Here is a 13612-nt window from a genome sequence, read left to right as displayed (position 1 = left end):
TCAAATTCTGCATTGAGTCCTGCAAGAAAATCATAAACTCTATCTTTTTCAATAAAGTTCTTTAGGATCGCAGCATCCTCCGGACATCTGGTTTCAATGCACCTATAGTGATCAAGTTCTTGCCACAGATTTTGTAGAATGGTGGCATATTCCGTCACCGTCTTACTCCCCTGCTTCGTGCTTCCAACTTTGACTTTAACTTCAAAGATTTGGGCCGCGTCACGAGCTTTGGAGTAGGTTTGTCTGGCAGCATCCCATATGTCCTTTGCCGTCGAAAGGAACATAAAAGTATCACTAATTTCTGGAGTCATGGAATTCCACATCCATGACATAATCATGGAGTCTGCTTCATCCCATGCCCCAAATTTGGGATATCCTTCTTTCGGTCCTCCTCCAAGGAGATGATGTATTTTACCTTTCCCCTTTAAGTAGGTCTTCACAAATTGAGACCACTTCAGGTAGTTCTTCCCATTTAGACGATAGGAAGGTTGCATGCTTTGAAGGTCACCTCGTCCTTGGTGCACCAACGATTCCTCAGTTTGATCAACACTTTGAGAGGAGTTAATTTCTGACATTGGAAAGCAATTTAGGATTCCTAGAAATTTCTTTGTTCGACAATGAAGGTCGAAAGGTAAGAGTTTTTTTTTTCCCGAAAATAAGCCGAACTGGCTGAATCTTAAAAAGACTCGGATTGAACTAGGGCACGGCCGAGCCTCTATATGTCCACCCCCAAGTCGCACGCTAACTTCCTCCCGCGAGTCGCAGACGTGGATCGAGCTTCCGTGATCGATCTATAAGAGAGGGGCGGGTCGAGCGGCTGCCTTCGCTCCTTCCACGATCTTTCGTCCCTTTCGGATCGGAATGCTTGTCCTCCGCTCCTTTGTCCTTCCGCAAAGGATCCGCCGCAAGCTTTCTTCCTCGGTCGTTTCTCCTGGGCGGCTTCTCTCCGATGCTTGATCGGAAATCAGTCGGCGTCGTTGCTTAGCAGGAGGCGTAGAGATTGCGCGCGTGGCTCCTTTGGCTTGCTCGTGGCTGTTCGACTATCTGCCGTTCCGATCGAAAGTTCGATCGAGTCACCCGTACCGTCCGGCATATACGGTTGGCTGCGATCTGAGTCTCGGATGCCTCGAGCTTCTTTTCTCTTCCTCCTCTGACGATCTAGGATCGTTCTTTGACGGCAATTAAGGCCGTTGGCTCTGATACCATGTTAAAACTGAGAATTTGAGAGGGAAAAAGCTTGTAGTTGTTCATTACACTCTTCCCTATTTATAGATCTATACAAGATATCCTAATGCGGAAATAATAAATTGCAGATTTAATACATAAATAAGAAATAAAATCTTTCCTAAATTCGTTCCCTCATTATGGCGTGATCCATGAGAGTATCCCACGGATTGATCTTTGTGTCCGTCGGATCCTTTGTACTAGGAACGGCTGGATTTCAACAAAAACAATATCAAAATGCCACAAAAATAATGAAACTTTCCAGGGCATAAGTTGACACATCCCCCTAAAATTTTCAAGTGGTTTCAAACCCTATAATCACATATATCATCCACATCAAAAGGCTAGAGTCCGATTTAGGATTTTTAGTCTTAGGTGCTGTCCTTGCTTGGCTGTCCCCTATATTTACTTTTTCCCTAGATCCACCACTCCAAAATGTATTCTAGAGCTTTCACACTTTTAATAACATTCTTTGAAGCCTCCAAAATCATTTATCCATCACCAAGAGGCCATTCACCACTGAGGCTCCACCAAATTTGGTATAGACCACAAGTTGGAGGAGGTAAGCTTCGAAGGATTCACTTGGAAAAGGAAATTTTCGCCATTTGATACTTCAATAAATTCCTCATGGAATTTTATGAAGACTTTATTTATACCATTAAAAGATTTAAAGATTTCTTAAATGAAAGCTGTAGTAATGTAAGGGATACTTAGGTAATTCTGAGAGAAGAAAATAAGCAAACAAATTATGGGATAGACAGGCAGCCATTCTTCTCCAAGATATGAGGAAAGATTATCTACTTCAAGAGTCGAATCTCCCTATACGTGAAGCAACACCATGTGCAACATTTGCATGTACGCCTACTCAACAAGTGCCTTTTGGGATCCCCATAATTTCTACCAACAACAAAGGCCATAACTCTATAGAGGAAAGTTCTTCAAAGTTGAGAAAAATTGATGCAGAACCAATTTTTCTTAAATTGGATGGATCTTGACAACTTTTGAATCTCACTATTATGGATGGTCTCTTCCTTATACACTATTTGTAGGATTTCAAATATTGCTTAATATCTATTTGTGATCCTGCTCATAAAGTTTCTGGATCAACCACATGAAGTTAGACAAGAAGAAATCTGGACCTGTCAAAAGGAGCATAAGAAAGACATCAAATTAGAAATATTTGTCAGGAGTTTTCGCTTAGAATTTGAGTATTTTTATATGTTGTAATTTTTATTTTGTAAGATTATAAATGGTGTATTTTCATTTCATAGATCTTGGTAAGAAAATTAAAAATTTAAATTTCATTGAAATTCTAAATTTCAAATTATGAGGGGATTATTATATAGCTTTATGAAAAGATGTTTAATTGCATTAATCCAATAATTAAGACACTTTTTCACAGATGATAAGGGCACCAAGGGGTTTTAGAGTGGAATCTCCCTCCAGTGACTTGGTGGATGACCACAATTTGAAGGATTCCATCAACTTATTGATTAGGTAAGTGATAGGTTTATCTTTCTTTTTTGGTAATCTTTTATTTTTTTGCTATAGAATCATATATCTATCCTTCACATTTTCACATATTTATCTCAATTTTTCTACCAGAAAACCCTAGTCAAATCCCCCTTTTGAGCTTTAGAGCAAGGCTTGGTGAAATAGGACTTAGTCTTGTTCCTTGGAGTTTTTGAACTATCAAAATCCCTTGAAAAATTGAGATAATCTCTATACCATGTACAGGAGTTTTTCTAAATTTTCAAAGTCCTAAACTCCATTTCCAAAGCTAAGCACATCACCTTGGGCTATTTTTTAGACTGGTTTGCTGTCGGATCTAGTTTAGTTCAAAATTTGAAAAAAAGTATCTAAAAGGCTATAAAAAATTATGAAATTTTCTACCACATAAGTAGATACATTCCCTTAAAATTTTGAAGTGGTTTCAGGTCCTACAACACCAATATCATCGACATTAAAAGCCTAATTTCAGATAAATGATTTTTAGCCTTGGGAGCTATCCTCACTTGGCTAACCCCTATCTTTCTTTTTTACCCTATATCCACTTTTACTAACATAATTTGAAGACTCCAAAGTCATTTATCAACCATCAAGAGGTTAATCCCCATTAGACCTCCACTAGAAGATTTAAAAGCTTTCGAAGGACTGAATTTCTTCATGAACTACATTTTTTCATTCAGAAACATTTATAAAGCTTCTTCAATGCTTTTAGGATGTTCCAAGTTTGAAAGATTTATAGTAAAGTTATAAGATTTAATATATAATTTGTCATAAAAAATAGGAAAATGTGATGACTAGTCGAGTATTGGGGGTGAGTTCTTATACATTATTTTAAGAGCAACAATACAAATTTTCAGATCATCCTCAGAATTAGTATCACCTTGAACTAATGAAGCGCAGTGTTAGGATTCATGTCAAATGTTGTATTTGGTTTAAGAGAAATGCTTTGTTCTATCTTGTTAGTTGAATATTTCTGTTGTATGGAATAGACAGTCTCTTTGTACCTTGCATTGTATGTGATCTTCGAAACTTTCGGGGCATTTGAAGGAGCGAGATCTAGATGGACATTATTCAAATAGGTTTGGGGAAGTAGTTGGATGTGAAACCAATGAAATATAATAATTATTATTATTGCAAAACCCAAATTCATAGAGAGAGTTGATTTTTTCCTCTTAAATGTGAGTTGTGGGAAAGTTACTTAATTTTCAAAGAAGGTTATTACATTTATGGTGGTGTAATATATATATATATATAGGAAATAATATTTATTATTTTATTGATTAAGAGAGTAGCCAATGAAAATGCATTTTATAATTTTGGGGTCTATTTTGCTTCATTGATGTGAAGGTTTATGCACAAAATTAGAGCAGTTGAACACCTTGGGAGAAATTGTAGAGATAAGTTTTTATCTTAGATATTCTTGGGTGAGAGTTTGTCATGGAGTTTTGAATTTTAAAATTCCTGATACATACGATTAATGAAACCTACAACTACAAGGACAACACCTCCTAATAATATTTTGGGTTATTATTAGTGATACCTCCTCAATAATGGAATGAAAACATTCTTTCTTATATTGGTTATGAGGACTTGAACTTGGGTTTAGAATTGAGCCTTTATAAAAGAGTGAAATTATTAAAAAATATAATTAGCTTAAGGCATGTCTTTAATTAGAAAGATTCAAGTAATTTTGATGTGATCATTAATGAAAGATATACACCACCTAACACCTAACATATTGTTCATCGAAATTGGCTATAAATTTCCCTATGGATAGTTGTGAATGTTTAGAAGGTTTTATAAGGATGACTAGGGTAAAATATTGCTAAAAAGCGAGGGAAAGTTTTTTTCTAGCATACGAAATTTGCATGATCAAGGCAAAAAAATCACAAGATGCTTGTTTTTTCGTTAGATAACGATATATATTGAGCATTTTTCTCGCCTTTTATGATTCTTTTATTATTTATGAGATAGAGGCCAACATTATCCTTTGCCTTGCAAATTGTCCGTCATAAGTTTCCATTTTTTAAATCAGAATGAGCATAAAAAATATTGATAACATAATTCATATTTTGATAAGTTATTGATTGATAATAATAAGTTATATATGAAAGTCTAGGAACTAAGAGCATTGAGTCGAGAATTAGAGAGCTAGTGACGTTGATAATTTTAATGCAGGTACTTGCAATTTTGACCCATCGAAAATTTTGACTATAAAATTCTTTAAACATGTATGAAATATTTGAAATATGGCGGTATCACCTGTAATGTTATTAGATGCTCCTATGTCCACGGCACCAATTTGTGAATTTTTTTTTGGGGACATTGAAGGCATTCAAGGCCATACATTATTGAGCAATCACACAGATGATGATTTGGAGGGTTTATTGTATAACAGTATTTCCAGGTGATCTTAATTCATGGTAGGATATGGCACTAGAGCAGGTTCTTCTTTCCAAAGCCATTTCATATTTAACAATCATCATGGTTTAAATAAATAACTCTTTAGAGGCAGGTTGATGAAGATTTATAGTTTTGAGATGATGGGGAAGATAGAGAAGTGTGAAAGATATAAAATGTAGATGGAAAAAAGATAGAGAAGTTTGGGAAAAAAGATGGAAAAGTCTGGCTATTATGATGACATGTTAAAAAAATATGAGAGATGCGTACATATATTATTTTTATTCCAATGGGTAGGATGGGTATTATATTTATTTAAAATATAGTCTATAAAGAGAAGATAAATAGGATAGTAATTAATATACTTTATTACAATTTATTCAAAATTTAAAAATTCATTCCATTCAAGGAAATAGTTGTTGGTGGATTGCTTATGAAAGATAGGAGCTTGGCGGATCGCTAAGGTGGTTGATCACATGGCTAACGAGCATTATATACAACAGAGGATGGGTTTGCAAGGTTGGTGGAGTTTGACTGGAATTTTGTATGCGCTGTCGATAGCCAAGGTGGCGCGGACTTAGGATTTCCATAATCTTCAAATGCAAATGTTGATGGTTAAGCTACATTCTTTCTCATCCATCTATCTATATGATGGAGATCAAATTTCTCTTTTTGCCTGATATATAGCCACCTTCTAATGCTTTAATATAGTCATGTTAGTGATTTTGATTTAAAAATCATCAATTTGCACAATTTTTAAGGGCATTATTAGAAATGGTTGGCTTTCTCATTGTTCTCTACAATATAATTAGACACGACTTCTTTATACGAAATAGAGTGAAAGATACACAAGTCTAAGATTTATGACTCCATTGTACTTTGATCCGAAAGATTAATTCATCTTAAATCATTTTTTTATGACTGCATGCACCAGCCCTTCTATCTAATTTTGTTTCTGTTCAATTTTCTTATGTGGAAAACCTCTTCCTCATATGTTTAGCCCTTCCACATTGACAACATGCTTGATTTGACTTATTTGAGATTTGAATTTCCCACAAGTATATTTCTTTTGGACAATGTTCATACCAGCAAAAGAAGTGGAACAAGTAGAACAAGAGCCTTAAGTTGATTATTTACTTAGTCTTTGAATCTCTTTACTTAGCATTGATTTCAGACTTTGTTGAGTTTCAATTTCATTGACCATAAGAACTATTGACCATTGTTATCAATTTGATCTTCTTAATCAATCGACATTAAGCTCAAGGTACAAATTCACTATGTTAATAACTAAATTGACTTTGGCTTAGGTTGGACTCATTGATATGTTATATTGTAGATGCACCTTCCATCATCCAAATATTTAATTTTTTTAAAGTTACCTTATTTATCACAAATGACTTTGCATACCTTACCTACATAATTTTCATCACTCCAGCTTGGCCTTCTCATGCAGCATGTTAAAGGCAGCATTTTTTTGCAAGTAAAAACATCTATCTATCCAAGGATCATAATTATCTTGGCTCATGGACGTTTGCTTTGTCTTTTGAGATAGGAAGATGAAGCTGGTTCTTGTACAAATAGTGTTCAATTTCATATGTTCTAGCATCGAAGGTCTTTTTCAGCTAATATGTCTGTCCTCACCAATCCATCCTCATCAAACATTGCTCGTTTTTTTGCCTTGGAACCTCACAACTTAACGTGAGCAATACAAGGAATTACTTGTTTAGGTGAAAGTATATGTTCAGGATCACAGGGAAAACTTTTTCGACTATATAGTTAGGAGAATATTGTATTTTCTCATTAAAATTGTTTTTTAAATTATGGATGTGATTCATAAAATATGTAACTGTAATTTAAGAGATTTATAGTAGTTTATATCAAAAGATCCTCAATTCAAATCCTTACTCATGCCTGCGGAAGCTTTTCTAGTACAATGTACTTGCCTTCTGTCTCAATTGTTTTTTGCACCACTCTTGCCTTAGGCATCATTGCACTTTTTTAGGATGCACCTGAGCAAAAAATAAAACTTGATATGAATCCAATTCGTCCCTTATAATATTCTTCCACCCGGTATTCCATAGACTATTTTTTTTTCTTGCTACTTTGATTCCAATGCTTACCTTCATGTTCATACATATATGTAGCTCAACATGGATAAAAACCAAAATCGAGAAGCCTGAAAGAAGTGCCTGATAAGTAGGAGGTTGAATGTTTCACGAATAGAAAGCTAACGTAAATGTTACCCATGCTGATGATAGGCTTGAGTCATGGGAAATGGGATAGCTCTTGTAAATCCATCCTGAAATCTTACACCTAATTTTTTGAACTTTTATTTATTAATGCAAAAAAAAAGATTAAGTTATGCTCATCCAGGAGATTGAGCATTTTTCATCAAATCAACTTAAAATCCTTTTTTTCTTTTCTTGTTCACTTCATTATTATTTATAAGACCATTAGAAACCCGCTCCATAATTTACAAGGTTGTGAAAATCGGATCGTATATAGAACCAGGAGTGGAGGTTTATGTCCGATGGTTCAATCATGGTTGAATAAGATGAAATAATAAATATTAAAATTATTTAAATAATATCTAAATGACATAAGAATGATATAATAATTATATGCAAATATAAATTGTGACTAAAAAATAAATATAATTCTTGCACAAATAATATCTTTTATAATTTTAATTTTAAATATCTTCAATTTTAAATTTGATCATATTTAATATTAGTTTAATTCACATATGAATTTATAAATTTAATATAATCTATTATTAATTTATATTATATATTTAGATATAATTTATACTTATAGATTCTATATTAAATTCTTATTATGAATTTGGATCTATATAGTATATAGAACATTTATTATTTATAAATGAATAAATAATTAGTTTTACAATTCATAATAAAATAAATACAAAAATTGTATAGATAAAAATTAAATATTATTATATAAAATAATAAATATTATTCATATTATGAAAAATTAATTAAAAAATTTGTTTAAAATATCCAGTGTATGTGTTTTAAATTTGATAACTTTAATTTAATTATTTAGGCACACATTACTTTGAGTATTTTCTATTAATATTGTTATATATCTTTTTGGGTTTGTATATGTTAGGAACTCATATGAAGCGGTGGGGTCATTTGAGAATGTTTGGTTGGTGCTTTTTAGGCAAATATATGCTATAGAGATTTATGCTTATTAAAAATTCTTGCACAAACCAATTTGAAAACCAACTCATAGATTATATTGTATAACATGAGTTAGATTAAATATTATTAAATAAAATAATAATTTAGCTTCATGTATAATCAAATTGATTCTGCCAATCTATGAGTAGGTCTTTTGCTTACTGCACCATCTTGTTTGGTAATTTGTATGTAGTATTTAACAAGATGATTTACTAAAGGTAAATTTTACAAAAGTCAATCTAACTCATGTTCGTATTTTTTATTATATAGTTTGATTCCACTCTTAAAGTGAAAACCAACTCAAAATTTTAATAATTTTGATATTCCATTTTGCATTAATTTTCTATTATTTGTTATATTTTTGCATGTCTAGGTCGCATATAGTGGTATTAACATTTGCTTGTATAAATATTTTGTTGATGCACGTGAAAGTAGAGAATAAAATAGAATCAAAAGTGAAAGCAACAATTGAGTTACTACCATACTAGTGACAATGACTCTGACTATGGTGTAAGTGAGTCAAGCTGACTCATGAGTTAGCTCGAGCTCGTCTTGATAAATAGCTCGTAAGGCGAGCTCGATGAGCTAACCAACCAAACTTAAGCTAGCCTCGACTTGACTCGTAAGCTCGTGAGTTGGCTCATTTAAAAAATATTAATATAAAATATATTAAAATTAAGAATTTTAGAAAACAAAGTTGTTAAAAATATTCAAAAATTATATCTCAGTTTCTTATATTAAGTAATTCTTTATTACTGTTCTTATAACTTCTCATTCTTTTTACTATTTTATTATAATAGTTAAATCATAATCATTTTCTCTCTTTCATAATAAACAAGCTGGTTTGTGAGCTGACTCGTACTCGTAGAATAAAACTCGAGCTCGAGCTCGAACTCGATTAATTAATCAAGCTCAAGCTCAAGCCAGGGGTGACTCGAGCTTGACTTGACTCATTTACACCCCTAACTCTTACCCATTGGCATGGACTAGGAACCCAAGAGACCATATTGATCCCATATATCTTGAAGATATTAGCTATTAGAGAGAACATGGTAACCTTAGAGTCAGTGGTGAGCCAGAAAATTTTCTTGTGTTGGCACAAACTAACTTTTTAAAATATTCCTTTAATTTTTTCATCGAAGCTTGGGATTAACATTAGTAGTTTTATTTATTTATTTGTGTATGAATTTGTTATTTTAAAAGGATAAAATATAAGATGAAAAAATATATATAATATATGTTCTACATATTCTAAAAGAGTTGAATGATTAATTCATTATCAATACAATTCAATATTTTTTCTCAATACAATTAACTAAAATATCACTTCATTTATCACCAATTTTATTTCATAATCAATTTTTTTTTTATATTTATAGCAGAAAAAACTCTTTCAAATTATATTATATTATCTTAAAATAATTAAAAAAACTTCTTATTTATCATTTAAAATTTTATTATAAAATCTTAATGTAATGTTTTTGCCATATAAATGTATAAAAGTATAAAAATGACTAATTATTTATGCTTCTATTTTAATAGAAAATAATATATAGTTTAGTGATGATCATGTTGAGCAACACTATGGGTGTCATTAAAGAGGTTATGTGGTCACTATAAGCAACATCACTTGAAGCGATGAAAAAGCTAAGGTTGATGCTTTTATTTTTAATGGTAGATATGATCCGAAATTTTTTCTTAATTAGGCATATGAACTTGAGAGCCTCTTTGATTAATATTGATTGTGTGATAAAGATTACTTTAAATGTACCAAGATTAAATTGATTATTGTTGCTAAGAGATTGTAGCTTGGAGTTTAGTGTGATGTATATAATTTTGCAGATTCTCTTTGTAGAAAATTTGCCTCATGAATGCTAGGCTGAGAGAAATATACTCACCTGATTATACAAGTTTAGAATAATTAAACAATTGATAACTTTGATCCAAGATAACCAAACTATTAATGAATGATTAAATCTATTTGAAGAATTAAATTCTATGAATAATTTGTTAGAAGAAACATGTTAGTAGTATCTAGTTTGTGAATGCTCTCTACCCTGAAGTTAAAACATAAGCATGACTCTTTGAACCAAGGAATATTGATGAAACTCATCATAGAGCATTCAATCTCTTTTGCATTAGAGCCTCACCCTTATTTTTGCTTCCAAAAAAAAATCAGTAAAAGATCCTTGTAAAACACATTTTGGATTTTGGTTATTATTGTGATTTATCACCAATTTTTGATAAATTAAATTTTGATTCATGGAAAAGTGCATGGTAAGATTTTTGTAGTATAATAATTCAATATTATGGCTTATAATTTGAATGGTGCTTTATCTTCTTGTGATGAGATTGAACTGAATGAGCTGTATTCTTTAGCTATTAGTTATTTTCATTATCTACTTATATAGGATGATTTCTCACTTATTTCAAATCTTAAAATCGGTAATGAAATTTTTTATTCTCTCATCTCATTGTTTAGTGTTGAAAATAAATTAGGCGTAGAGGTTGAAAAAGAAAAAAAAAGGGAGAAAATCGACAAACTCAAGATTGAAGATACAAAGACTATGTTATGAAACTACCATTTCAACACTAATAAAATATGATATGGCTTGGTTTTCCAATATTCAATTGGCTTGAGAACTAAAATACCTCAATTGAAGGGCACCAGACATTTTTGATGTGACTGATTTATCCACCATACATTTTTTATAAGATAACAAAATACCCTCCATCAAAATGCCAATAAATCTCTATGAGGGGTTTTGGTAGAGGATCTTCTTATCAGTTGACTTTTCATTACAAAAAGGAAAATTTTGTTGAATTAATTTTGCACTTATTCATCTTCAAGCTTAGTATAATTCAAGCTGGATGGTTGAAGTGGAGGAATGCATTGGCCTGTATGCAATAGAAAAGTACCCCATAAACTTAAGGAAAAATTTTATAAGATGGTTGTGAAACCTACATTGTTTTATGGCATAGAATGTTGGCCATTAAAAGAGAAGCATAAAATAAAGTTAACTGTTACAGAGATGTGGATGCTTCTATGGATGAATGGTTTTTCACTTAGAGACAATGCAAAATGAGTATAAATATGAAAAGGTTGGAGTAGCTCTAATGGAGGATAAGATAAGAGAGAGTTGCCTTAGATGATTTTGTCACATAAAGCATTAACCTTTCGATGACCTGATTACCAGAGTAGATGTAGTAGATATAGCCTATGTTAAGAAAGGTATAGGTAGAAGGATAGGAAATAATTGAGTTCGCAAGTAACCCAATCCAAATCAAGAGTCAAACAGCAAAATTACTGCTGTCCATAGCAGTAAAATAGCCCAGATTTGCTGTTCACAGCAGGAAAAACAGCAAAATCAAGAGAAAACTGAGAGAAAACTCAACAAAGGACTTGTATACCACTAGAAAATGAAATAAAAAAGCAAGATACAATTGATCCTCTATTCTAGAGGAGGATCGTTCTCTCCCAAGCTCTAGACGCCACTAGAGCCCAAAAGAAATCCAAGAGATCTCAAATTTCAGCCAAAATTCAAGATACCCAAACCCTAGGAAAATCAACTATTTAATGCGTACAATTCAAAAGGAATTCCCTAAACAATCCCTACATTTAAATTCCCCTCTTAATTTCCAAAAAAAAACCTTCCTATTCGGCTCCTGCAAGGCTAGCGGCTCATGCGGCCTCCGCCCAGGCAGAAAAATTTCGCTGTTTGCCCGTAAGCCGGTCCCTCCTGGACCGGCTAGACCAGTTTAGTGGATTGGTCTAACAATACTCCCCTCCCAAAGATCCACCTTGTCCTCAAGGTAGAGATATGCTCGTGTGCTAGTGGAGGTGGCCATCCTTGAGGTGGCTGAAAATCCTTACCAAATTGCTGAAGTAGGGGTTGCCCTGAAAGAGAAGCATCCCCACCCTCCTCCATCCTGATCACATCCAGCTTGTGTAGTCTCACCCGATAAGCTTCCCCCACCTCTTGTAGGCTCCTAACCATGGTCTTAAGTGATACCATGGCTTTGGATAGTCCTGCATCGCCCCTTATAACCACCTTTCTCCCATCCACCATTAATTCAATCGTGAGTGCTCCCTAATTGTCCTTGGTTTCCCCCAAGGTTTGCAACCATTTCATTCCCAAGATGACATCAGTACTTCCTAACTCTAGTGGGAGAAAATCCTCCCTTACCTAAATCCCTTGGATGGTCAACACCACTCCTCTACAGATCCCCTAGCCTCTCTCCCCCTTCCCTGTACCCATCATCACCCCATAACAACCGGTGTCCACCAATTCCACTCCTAGTTGGTTGACAACATGAGTGGAAATGCAATTTTGGGTAGCCCCACTGTCAATCAAAACAACCACCTCCAAGCCTGCTATTTCCTCGTTCACCTTCATCGTATGATTCGAAGTCAATCCTACTACTGAATTTAGGGAAACCTCGGCGAGATCCAAATGTAACTTCTCCTCCATCTCTTCCTCTAACTCCCCCTCACCTCCCTCCTCAGTTTCCTCGTCATCACAGACGTTGAGAACCTGAAGAGTTCGGTCTTTGCACCAATGTCCAGGCGTATACTTATCTTCGCACCTGAAACACAACCCCTTTGCCCTCTTCTCCTGCATCTCCTTCTCTGTCAGCCTCTTGAAATTTTCCCCACTCCCCCCTCCTACCGGCTTCTCCCTGGTGGTCTCATTAATATTGCCCGAGGCAGGCCCTTGGGTTCTAGAAGAGTGGTCGTAGTCTTATAAGAGCCTCTTGAGCTATTGCTCCTGGCTCCCTTCTCCAGATTCTTAGGATTTTCCACCAGTTGTGTCAACTTCATGGCCTCCCCCAACTCACGGGGCATCAACACCTTCACTGCTGCTCGGATCTCCGCCTTCAACCCTTTCATGAAATTCCCCTCCAACACTGTATCTGAGAGTCGCTCCATCCTACTGGCTAGGTGCTCAAACTGCTCCCGGTAGTCTGCTACTGATCCCTCCTGTGCCAGAGCAAAGAACTGCTCATAGAAATTTCCTCTCTGGTCAGTTTGGAAACAATCTATTATGCAGTCCTTGAATTCCCTCCAGTTCCTGATAGGTCTCATATGGTCTCTCCAATGGTACCATGACAGTGCCTTCCCCTCCAAACATAGACCTGTTGCTGTTAGTTTCTCCTCCCCTGTTATCCCATTAACGGCAAAGTACCTCTCCATCTTATAGATCCACCCATACGCATCCTCCCCCTCAAAGATAGTCATCTTCAACTTCCGATCTCCACCATTCCCCCTTATT

At 34.2% G+C, this 13612-nt stretch overlaps 1 protein-coding gene across 7 annotated transcripts in view; it reads left to right on the top strand.

Moving 5' to 3' along the window:
- LOC110099700 overlaps positions 1 to 13612 on the top strand; it is a 40527-nt gene that overhangs the window by 9050 nt on the left and 17865 nt on the right. For 3 of the 7 annotated variants that reach the window (XM_020826929.2, XM_028693787.1, XM_020826933.2), the window contains exon 3: positions 2627 to 2721. The exons of the other annotated variants lie outside the window; for them this stretch is intronic. The gene's annotated coding sequence lies outside the window, so the exon portion shown is untranslated. The remainder of the gene's footprint in view (positions 1 to 2626; positions 2722 to 13612) is intronic. 7 annotated transcript variants of the gene reach the window in all.

Source organism: Dendrobium catenatum, unplaced genomic scaffold, assembly GCF_001605985.2.
Source record: "Dendrobium catenatum unplaced genomic scaffold, ASM160598v2 fragScaff_scaffold_365, whole genome shotgun sequence".
NCBI classification, from domain to species: domain Eukaryota; kingdom Viridiplantae; phylum Streptophyta; class Magnoliopsida; order Asparagales; family Orchidaceae; genus Dendrobium; species Dendrobium catenatum.
Note: the sequence above shows the minus strand (reverse complement) of the source record. Positions and strands in the feature narration are given on the sequence as shown.